This window comes from Panulirus ornatus, chromosome 55 (assembly GCF_036320965.1).
Source record: "Panulirus ornatus isolate Po-2019 chromosome 55, ASM3632096v1, whole genome shotgun sequence".
Lineage (NCBI taxonomy): Eukaryota > Metazoa > Arthropoda > Malacostraca > Decapoda > Palinuridae > Panulirus > Panulirus ornatus.
This window is the reverse complement of record NC_092278.1, coordinates 10,452,321-10,463,873: the sequence shown is the minus strand read 5'-3', so window position 1 is coordinate 10,463,873 and position 11,553 is coordinate 10,452,321.

Sequence of the window (11,553 nt, the reverse complement as noted above, 5' to 3'; positions counted from 1 at the left end):
GTAGCGAAAGGGGGAAAAAGGGAGGGAAAGAAATGGCCCCCCCCCCCCCCCTACCATGTAATCCCACACGTCCACACACGAAATTTTCCCATACCTACACAGCTTTCCTTTGGTTTCCCCCGGGCCCGCTTCACATGCCTTGATTCCCCCCACTGAAAAGCCGTCAACCCCTGTTTCCCAAATCGCCCCAAATTACTCTATTCCTTGCCCCCCTTTAAATTTCCCTGCATTTTTAAAGGCCCCCCGATCATACAAAAATCTTTTTCCCCCTTTCTTTCCATTTTCCAATTTGGTCTCCCTTTCTCTTTCCCCTCCACCCGCACATATACCCTCTTGGTCAATCTTTCCTCACTCTTTCTCCCCTTTGTCCCCAAAACCCATTTCAAACCCCCTTTTTCTGCTCTCCAACCACGCTCTTTTTTTTTCCCACACATCTCTTTTTCCCCTTTTCGTTATTTAAACTCGATCAAACCACCTAAACCCCCAAAACTTTGTCCTAAAACATCTAAATTTCCGACACCATCCCCCTGCGAAAACCTTTTATCCATAGCCCGCCTCGCCCCAATACAACATTTGTTGGAACCACTATTCCTTCAAAATACCCTTTTTTGTTTTCCGTTTTTTTTTGGTTTCGACTTCCAAACATTTTTCAAGGCTCCCAAAATTTTTCGCCCCCCCCCCCCCCCCCCTTTATGATCCATTTCCCGCTTCCATGGTTCCTTCCGCTGACAGTTTCCATCCCAGATTTTAAAAAAACACTTCATTCCCCCATTTTTTCTCCATTAAAAACTCCCCTCCCAATTGATTGACCCTCAACCCTACTGAAACCAATAACCTTGCTCTTATTAAATTTACTTTTAACTTTCTTTTCCCACACACTTCCCAAAAACTCAGTCCCCGGGCTTTTTGCAGTTTTCCATGAATCAGCCCCCAAAGGCTGTATCATCAGCGAAAAAAAAACTGACCCCTTTCCCAAGCTTCTCTTCCCCCAAACAGACTTCAAAATTTGCCCCTCTTTCCGGGGACTTTTTGGGAAAATTTACCCCCCTTTAAAAACCCCCCACCCATAAAAAAATTAAAACCCAACCATGGAGACATCCCACCCCCTGCCGCAAACCTACTTTCCCACTGAGAACCAATCATTTTTCCTCTTTTCCCTACAGTAACATCCCTTACATCCCGTTTAAAACTTTTCACTGCTTTCTAAAACTTGCCCCCCACCCATATATTCTTTTTTCCTTTCCCACGAGCATCTCTATAAACCTCTATCATTTTGCCTTCCCCAGATCCAAAAATTGCTACTTTAAAAATTTCCATTTGTTTTTCTAAGTATTTCTCACAAAATTTTCTTCAAACCCAAAACACCTGACCCCACACATCCTCAAACCACTTCTGAAACCGCACTGCTCTTCCCCAATTTTGATGTTTTGTACTTTGTTCCCCTCTCAATCAAAAACCCCCATATAATTTCCGGGGAATACTCAAAAAACTTATACCTCTGAAATTTTGGGAGACTCACCCCTTATCCCCTTTGCCTTTGTACAAGGGCACTATGCAGGGGTTTTCCGCCAATTCAGGACCTCACCTTGGTCTTTCCTTTCATTAGAAAACCCTTTTCCCAAACCAGTCAAAAATACAGTCCCCCCCTTTTTTAAAAAATTTCCCACGCAATACCACCCAAAACCCTTGGTGCCTTGCCGGCTTTCATCTTCCGCAAAGTTTTACTACCTCTTTTTGTTTACCAAAAACATTTTCCCTAAACCCTTTTACTTTGCACAACCCCCTGACCAAAACACCCCATATCTGCCACATGTCATCTGCAATTAAAAAACCCTTTAAAATACTCATTCCCTCTCCTTCTCCATCACCACTACTTTTTATTTACCTAATGGTAATTTTATTGTAATGTTTTATTTTATTGTGATAATTTTTTTAAGGGTTTAATACAAATTTCCCTGACAGTAAATGGATAATGGTAAAAGGGTTTAAAAATATTGTAAGTTTTATTTCATTGTGATAATTTTTTTGTTGACTAAAAATTCCATGACAGCTATAATTTTTTATGAGAATATCATGATGATAAATCCTGTCTGAGTCCCCTGTTTTTTTTTACGGGGGACTATATTGGGGTGGAGTCCCTTTTTTTTTGCATTTAACCGGTAAACGGGCTATCTATTAACATATCTAAAGTTGTTTAGGGGGGTTTTATTGCCATTTTGGGAATATAAATTTAATGTTTCTATATTTTTGCTTTTTATTATATTGTATTCGTTAAAATGATCATGGTAGCTTTATTTTCATAGTGAATAGATTTTTTTCGTTTTTTGGGGCCCATATTTTTCATAATGGCTAAATTTTCATTTTGGAAAAAAATTTGACATGGCGGCTATATTTTCATGATATTTATAAAGTCATTGTAAAAATTGTGTCAAAGGGGACTCTATTGTCTGTGATTGAGTTATATCGGATATTTTGTCAAGATGGCGGGATTGTATGGTGGCTATATTTTAGTTCTTTTTTTTATTTTAATTTTTTCTTTTGTGAAGATAGCTTTACTGTCAAGGTTTCCCAATTTGTTTTTGGAAATATTTTTTTATAGAGGAATTTTTGTCATTATGAACATTCTGTAAATTTTTGGATTTTTTTTTTTGGTTTCTTTCTTTTCAAATTTTTTAAAATTTCATCCCCTTTGGCTATTTAGCAAAAGTGATCTTTTTTAAAGGTTTTTCTATATCTCCATTTTTTTTAATGATGCTTTTTTTTCCCTAAGTGATTCATTAAACATGTTTAAATATAAAAATTCCGGGAACTATATATTGGGGATTTTGACTTTTTGTTATTATGGACAATGTTTTCAAGTTGGATATCTTGCCAAAAATAAAATTTTTTCCCCATGATGGCTTTTTCTTTTATGATGGTTATTGTCATTGGTGAATTTCATTTTACGTTAGCTTTAAATTTTTTTGGGTGGGTTTGCCCTTGAGGATGTGTCTTATGAAACGAGATTCTTTTTTGTTTAAAAATCGTTATGGGACTATTTTTCTTTGGCTTTGGTTTATTGTTATTTTTTCCCCGGGAAACGTCTTTGTTATAAAAAAAATTATTTTAGGCTTATCCTATAAAAGCCATCTGGCAGAGTGGCTATATTTTCAAAATTAACATTTTCTTATGTCGATTAATTCCACTTGTGTGTAAAATTTTTCAGGGTTTGACTTTTCCCCTAATATTTATACTGTCAATTGATTTTTTAAATTTGGGTGGCAATTTTGGGTCAAAATGTAAGGTGTTGGTTCCTGTTTTTTTCTTTGGGGGTTTCAAATTGTCATCGTGTCTTTTGTCAGGGTTGTTATTTTTTCCATTAAAAATTAAAAGGTTGATTTGGAAAAACTATATTGCCATGGTGGCATATTTTTAAAAATTAATATATTCCCATGATGGCTTTTTGGGTTTTTTTTTTGTTATTTTTAAAAAGGGGGGTGATTGTCTTTTCATGTTGCCTTTTATTTTCGGGGTTTGCTATTTTGGGTTTCAAAAAGATTACAGTCAAAAAGACATATACTCCCATGCCAATTTTTTTCACCAAAAATTTGTTTATGTGTATCATATGTATATCGCTTTTTTAAGAAAAATTATGCCCCGATTAAAAAAGGGAAAAATATACCACCTAAAAAAAAAATCCCCTTTCCCCCAAAAATACCCAAAGGGTTGACGTTATATAAACATAGAAAATTTTAACCCCAAAATTTTAGAAGAAAGCCAAAAAATTACTTTTTTTTCAAAAAGGGAAAATTTGGGGGTCCCCCCCCCCCTATGAAAATTTTTTCACAATAAAATTTAGCTAAAACTGACTTTTAAAGCCATATTCACTAAATAGTAACATTGGAAACGCATTAAACGACAATTTTAGCCCCCCGGATTTTTTACAGCCATCATAAAAAATTTGTTAAAACAAAAATCAATAAATATGTATTAGAGAAAACTTAAAAATTTTTTTATTTTTTACCATAAAAGTATAAATGAGAATATCGCATCCTTTAAAATTATATTTCCCATAAACAATTTACCAAATTATATAGTAAGTCAAAAATTTTCAATATTTTCACTTAACAGAAAGCCCCCATGGACATTAAACTGATTTAAAAAATAAAGTCAACGCAACTTTAAAGAAACATTCAGAATATGTTCACCACGTCAGTAAGCCACATGACAAAATGGGATATCGTGAAAAAATAGTCGTTTCTTTTTCATAGGAAAAAAAAAGCCTCAAAATTTTAAATAGCGCCCTTTTGGGGGAACAATAGCGCCCAAAAAAAAGAATTCATCAATACTTTTTCAGCCGCCTTGCAGTATACCCCATAAAAAAAATTGTCAAAACCATGAAAATAAAAGAATATAACAAATAAAAATAAAAGTCAACAAAACCAAAATGTAAAAATAAGTTAGGGCCTTGCTTTTAGTTACAAATAATCATACATTAATGATAAAAAGGGTAATCACATTTTCCATAAGCACCTTTAAAACCTTTTAAAAAAGCATGACAGCCTAAGTTACATGAGGGTATGATATCCGGAAAATTTCACTCAATATGCCAAATAAGCGTAAAATTTAAATATTATCATGATCATATAATCACAAGCAAAAATTTTAAAGGGAAAGCAAAATCTCCTCAACGATGAAATTTACCGTAGCAATATTGCCAAACAAGTTTTATTGCGACCAAAAAAATGTAAACCCGGTGGGGTTATATTGAACATAACCAAAAACCCCCATGCCAAAATCGTCATCTTTACAAAGTAGCCCTTTCATTAAATATATAACCTTGACAATGTAGGTACCATTATAATGTATTCACATGAAAAAATGTCCAAAAAAAACGTTGTGTGCGAACAATATATTTACCATGCTAAAATTTTCCAAAATTTTTTATAGCCATCCTGGCCCCAAAAATTTCCAAAGGGAAAAAAAATACCCACCACAATAAGATAGCTAACTTAACAATAAGCTCTCTGAAAAAAAGCCATGATTGGGAAAATACTGCCTAAAATTAATCCTTTTCGGGCAGTATGCCATCCTAAAAATTTAGTCCAAAGATTACAAGCAACCCTTATGGGCCATACAGCCAACCCTGACAATACCGTTTTCTATGAATATTGCCATCAATTTAATAAATTTAAAAAAACAAATAGACATTATTTGGGAAAAACAGGGCTCATGAAAAAATATTCAAAAATTTCAATAAAATTTCTAAAAACAAAATGATCAAAAAAAAAGAAAATAAAGGGCCCCCCCCTTTCCACTATGGGTTTCCCTTGTTATGTAGCCAACAAAATTTTACTTTCACCATGATAGTATTGAAACTATAACAAATAACATAAAAAAAAAAAGGGATTCACCTTATAATTTAAAAAAAAAAGAAATATTTCCCTTTTTATAAGATTAATCCCAAGGGTAAAAGAACACCATTAAATAAGCTAAAAAATGAAAATGTTTGTCCAGTAGTTTTTTCCCAAAAATAGCCACTAAGAGATTTAGTCATAATGAGAAAATTTTGTCACCAAAACAATTTTTTCTTACTTTTTAAAGATTTTAATTATAAGATCATTGGTTTTCATCTTTAAAAAATGCAAAAAGGGTTAAAAAAAAAGATTTTAAAAAAAGGAAAATAAAAGGATGACCTTGCCAATATAGCAAGGTGCGATATGTAAAAACTTTGCAATGTAACCCCAAAAAAAGCAGATAGTAAATTTACGATATGTTAAAAATGAAATATGCTACTACGAAAATATATTCCCCAAGGGCATATAGTACAATGACAATAAAGCAATCTTTACAAAAAATAACCCTTGAAAATACAGTAAGCGGCCCAAAATTTTGCCCCCAGCAAATGCAGCTTTTTTTGACCCAATTTTGTCCCCATATACATCATTTGCCCGGTATTAGATAAACCCGATAGTAATTTTTTAATGACTTTATGAATATCATTAAAATTTTAGCCCCCATGTCAACATATTTCCTATGGGCAATTTAGCCATTTTGAAAAATAGTCTGGGAACAAGTTTCACTTGACAAAATGCACCTAATTCAGTAACTGTATGACAAATAGATTTCAGGATATGTAGTGAGGAAATATAAAAATTACGGCAAAAGGGGCCTTGAAATTATACCACAAAAACATGAAATCGCAAAAACAAAATGACTAACAATGAAAATTATTCCCCCCACTAATTTTAATTGAAATGTAACCAAATAATATACATTAACATGACGCCTGAAATTAGCAAATCGAATTCATGGCAATATATTCCCATGATTTAAAAAAAAGAAAAATTTTCGTTTTTATGAATTTTTCCAGGGGCAAAATCAACACCTTTAAATAGCACAATGAAAATGCAGTCAAATGTCATTTAAACGATCATCTGAAAAATAGCACCATGACAGAAAAGTTTTTAAAGCAATATACCCACTAAAGATTATAGTCATTTTGTGAACTTGCACAAAGAAAATAACTGTTACCTTAAATAGAAAAGTTATCACGATAATGTATGCTTATAAAAAAAATATGCATGAATAAAAAAAAATGAAAACAAAAGGGAATACAAAAAGATCACCTTGACAATATACCAAGGTGACGTATTAAATCTTCGCAATATAACCAAAATGAGTAGTACCCAAAAATGCGGTATGTTCTTGAAATCGTACTAAAAAATATACCCCCCGACACTAATCTAAATGCTAAAGCAATCTTAAAAAAATATTAACAGTGAAAATACAGCAAACGCAATAGGCCACCATGAAATCGCCACTATGACAAAAATGTACGAATAATTCCTGATATATAACATATAAAAATAAGGCTTCCTGTCAACTACTTACCAAAGACAATTTACCAATATGATAATAAGTCAAGACGGCAATGATTACAAACAATTACCATAAATTAAATTAAGTGATATGACAATACAGTCACGCAAAAATAAGGAAGCCTTTAAATTTATTATTATGGTAATAAAGCCCACCTGAAAATTTTGATCTTGACAAAATATTCTCTTTCGGATCTATTAAAAATAGTCCGGAAATTAGTGCCATACAAAATAGCGACCAAGACAAGTTTTTTAATTAAAAGATATGTCACCTACGTATCCCGATAAAAAAAGAAAAACAATGAAAATGACCCCCATAACAATAACTACCATGAAAATAGGTAAATGCAAAATTTTTCACGATGAAATAAATCCCTTACAATTTAGTTACCACACATATTATGAATCAAGATGTACATCGGGAAAACTGACAAAACCACATCAAGTCAAAAACCTAACAATGTAGTTAAATGTAATAGATATCCATACACTTGCACTCACTTAAAAAATAAGGCCTAAAAAAATTTTATAGATATATGATTAAAACAAAATTGTTTTTAATGACAAAATTATCCCCCAAGACAAAATTAAACATAGCAATATACCCAGCAGTGATTGCGCCCGAAAATGTGTTAGGAGCTATTTTATTGAAAAAAAAAATACAGCCACAATGGCAATATCGTCAATGAAAGGACCTACCATGAAAATATAGTAACATTGACAATGTAGCACTTTGATAATAAAATCCCCTGGAACATAGCCACAATAAAAGTTTATTTTCTAAGACACTTATCACCATGCCAATATCCCAAAATGAGTCTAGGGAACTGGGATTATACCCCCCGAAAGGAAAATAAGCCCACAATGATTGTAACTTAAAATATAGCACCCTGAAATATATTCAAAATGAAAAAACAGTCACCTCCCTTACAGTATAACAAAAAGAAAAATAGCTATCATGGCAAATGTATCCCTTCAAGAGAGTCACCTGGAAAAAAGTTCATAACCGTAATCAAACTAGAAATAACAACTGATTTATAGTCAAGATGACATGTAACCATCATGACAATACAAACAAAATGAATTGAGTCTCCGACAAATTTCAAACGCTTCAAAAAACTAAATGTTAATAGATTTACTGTAACACGTCACCAGACAATATTATCGCAAATGCAATTAAACCCCCGATAACAAAAATTTTCCTACCATGAAAATTTGCCCCCCTGCCACGCAATATAGTATCATAAAATACATTCACTAAGACACTCTGAAACCATGAAAAATAGTTTCTGCAAAGTGTCACTGATACAGTCGCACCGTTTCCGACGGTAAGGAAATGTATCGTCTTTGAGCTAGGGTTTTAGCTTTTCCTCCCTGCGTTTTTCGCTTTCTTTTTTTGTTTTGAAAGGGTTTAGTTATTGATCATGATTTGGTTAGATTCGACACCCTAATGTGATATGTTTTGTTTTATTGTAATGAATTTGTCATATAATATTTTTCAGTAAACTAATTGTTATAGAAGGTGATTTTCTGTTGTTCCAATGGTTTATTGTTTTACTGTCAAGGTGCGTATTGTGATGATAATTTTTTGGGTTTTTTCGCTATTTTTTCTAGGATATATTCTCTTTTACGCTATTGTTTGTTTTATCCAAAATTACTAAATTTTCACAGACTATATTTTATTGGCGTATTTTCAGATGGGTATAATTTAAAATCTTTTTTGTTGGTTTTATATTTGTCATATATTTATGTGTATGGGGCTTTATTGTTATGGTAAATTTTGTGCTTGACTATTTATCAGAAGGGGAAAATGTCACTTTAAAAAATTCATATGGAGGCTATATTTTCTCGACAAATTTAATTTTTAGACGCTATATTTTCATGAGTTCTGTATCTTGTATATTCATTTTAAGGGGACGCTAATGTCCTGGCGATTTTTTATATGAGAGATTATGTCATGTGGCTAACTTTTGCTAAATTTTTTTTGCAATGTAAAATTTTTGTGAAGATGGGTTTATTGGCACTGAAAGTAAATCTGGGGAACATATTTTTATAGTTGAGGTTGATTTGCACATACCGTCGTTCTGGTTATATCTTTTTTCTTTACATTGCTATGATGTATTATCGCACCTTTAAATAGTGGAAGGTGATCTTTTTTATGGGGCTATACTGTCATTTTTAATCACATATTTTGTCAAAGCGATATATCATTTTGTAACTTTTTTAAGGTGACAGTATTTTAAATTAGGCCTGTATTTCAAATGCTATAATATGAGAGTGGCTAATTGCCAGGGTACTATTTTATAAAAATTTTATGTCTTTGGGACTTATTTTCATGCGTTTTTTAAAATGGGTATAAAATTTTGTCCTGGGGTTATACCATAATAGAAGCGAAATCTTTTTTTTTCATTAAATGATCAAGTGACTACTTGTCTAATTGCTATATTGTTAGGGTTTCAGTACTGTCGTGGTAAATGTTTTTTATTGTGGCTAATTGAAAGGGAAAGCCATAGTGGCAGGGGGGGCTATATTTTCAGGGGTGGATCTTTTTTATTATGACGATTATTAAATTTCTGAGTATATTCTCATCGTGATTGTGTTGCCAAAAAAATTTATTGTCTTTAAAACTTGTTAATTAGTGGAAATATTGTCTTAAAAAACTGTTTTTTTGTGTTTTCTGTTTTGTCATGGTATTTGTTTGTCATGTGACTAAAAGACGTGGTGACTTTTGCCTTAAGAATACATTGCTTATGTTCTTTTGCCGATGGCTATATTTTTTGGGTTACCATATTCCCATGTGGTATAGTTTGGTTCCAATTGCCATGAGGGGTTTTTTGTCATTTTTTTTTTTTATTTTAAAGGAGGGTGGCTGTCTTTTAATGTTACCTTTTTGTAGAGTAGATATTGTCAAATTAGCATATCGTTGTGTGAGATTTTTTCTTTGATATATTGCCATGATGGCTATACTCACATTTTGAGATATTGGAGGGGTGATATATCGTCTTAGCAGCTAAACCCTTTTTTTGTGGTATATTTTGGGATTTTTATCTGAATATTTTCCCATGGCAGCACTTTATTAACGTTACTATATTTTCATGGTAGCTATATTGTCATGGTGCGACATTGGCACAGTGGCTGTATTGTAATTCCAAACAAGCTGTACATTATCTTTTGCTATAATAAGTTGATGGCTATATTGCTAGATTAATTTGTTTTGGGGGGATATTTTTTGTCACTACCTACAATATTGTTATGATTAATGATCTGATAACAATTATTCATAGCGGCTTCTTTGGTTTGTAAGTGTATGTGTTGGTTTTCATACATTGGGCATTAACTGTCATGGTTTTTTTTACTGTGATTTGTTTTATGTAAACCTGCTGTTATATGATCATGATTGGTCTATGATTATGGTAACTATATTTAATGCCGATGATTTTCATTTTGATAATTTTTCATGTTGAATAAAAAATTTATGAATCCAAATGTTTTCCCAGGTACAGTTTCATGTTTGTTACATTGTTTTTTAGGTCTTACTGTAAGTTGTTATATTATAAGATATACCCGCCTTTGGGCGCTATTTTTGTCATAGAGACTATGTTGTCCCGCCCGGATATGTTTACTATGACAAAAGCGACTATTTGCAAAAGTATCTATATGTCATTTTGTTTCGCCCAAAAAGAATTGATTTGTATATTTCTTTTTTTTTCTTTGATGTATTGTCACATCAGTTTATGATCCTGGGGCTATACGTTATAGTGAATAAATATCCGTTATGACTGTATTAACATAATGGCAGATTATCATGGCAGACTGTTGACTGGAGGCATTTTTAGTGATTATTTATGTCATTGTAAAATTTATTATCAAGGTGACTAAGCTGGGGAGTATCATGGTGGCTGAATAAGTGGTGGTTAAATTTCGTTTGCTGTATTTTAGGGCCTTTTGTGAAAATGGCTTTGTTGTCAGGAGCTATAGTGTCATGGGGGAAAATATTTTCATAGTGGCAGTATTGTCATTATGCCTCCCCTCATTTTGGGGTATTTTTTAAATCTAGTTACATTGTATAATGATTATCGTCACCTTAGAAATTGGGAAGGTTTATCTTTTTAAGGTGTATATTTTCATTATTTAACTCTTATATTGTATAAACGAAATATTATCATGATAATTATATTTTATGATGACTATGTCATGCAAATATTTTTTTTTGACTATAATATCACAGTGGCTACATTGCCAAGATTTTATATTGTCATGGGACTTTTTATCATGATTTTTATAAGTCATAATGATTATTTTCGTAAAAAACTTTTGTAATGGTGTTGTATTGCCCTTGAGGATACACCTTTTTAGAAAGAAATTGTCATTTTCTTAAATTTCGCTAAATTATTGCCTTAAATTTGCTATACTTTTAGGGTTTTCAGTACCTTCGGGTAAATCTTTTATTCGTTTCTACTTTGCAAGGGAAAACCAAAAAATGGAGGTGGCTATATTTTATGGTAGGGTAATTTTTCCCCTGGCGATTTTTTGCATTTGAGTTATTGCATGGTGCTTTGTTGCCATAATTTTATTTTGTATATAATTTGTCAAATTGATGGAAATATTTTCTTAGAGACGGTACTGTCATGTTATCTGTTTTGTCATGGTAGTTGTATTGTCATCGTGACTATAAGTACGTGGTGACTATATT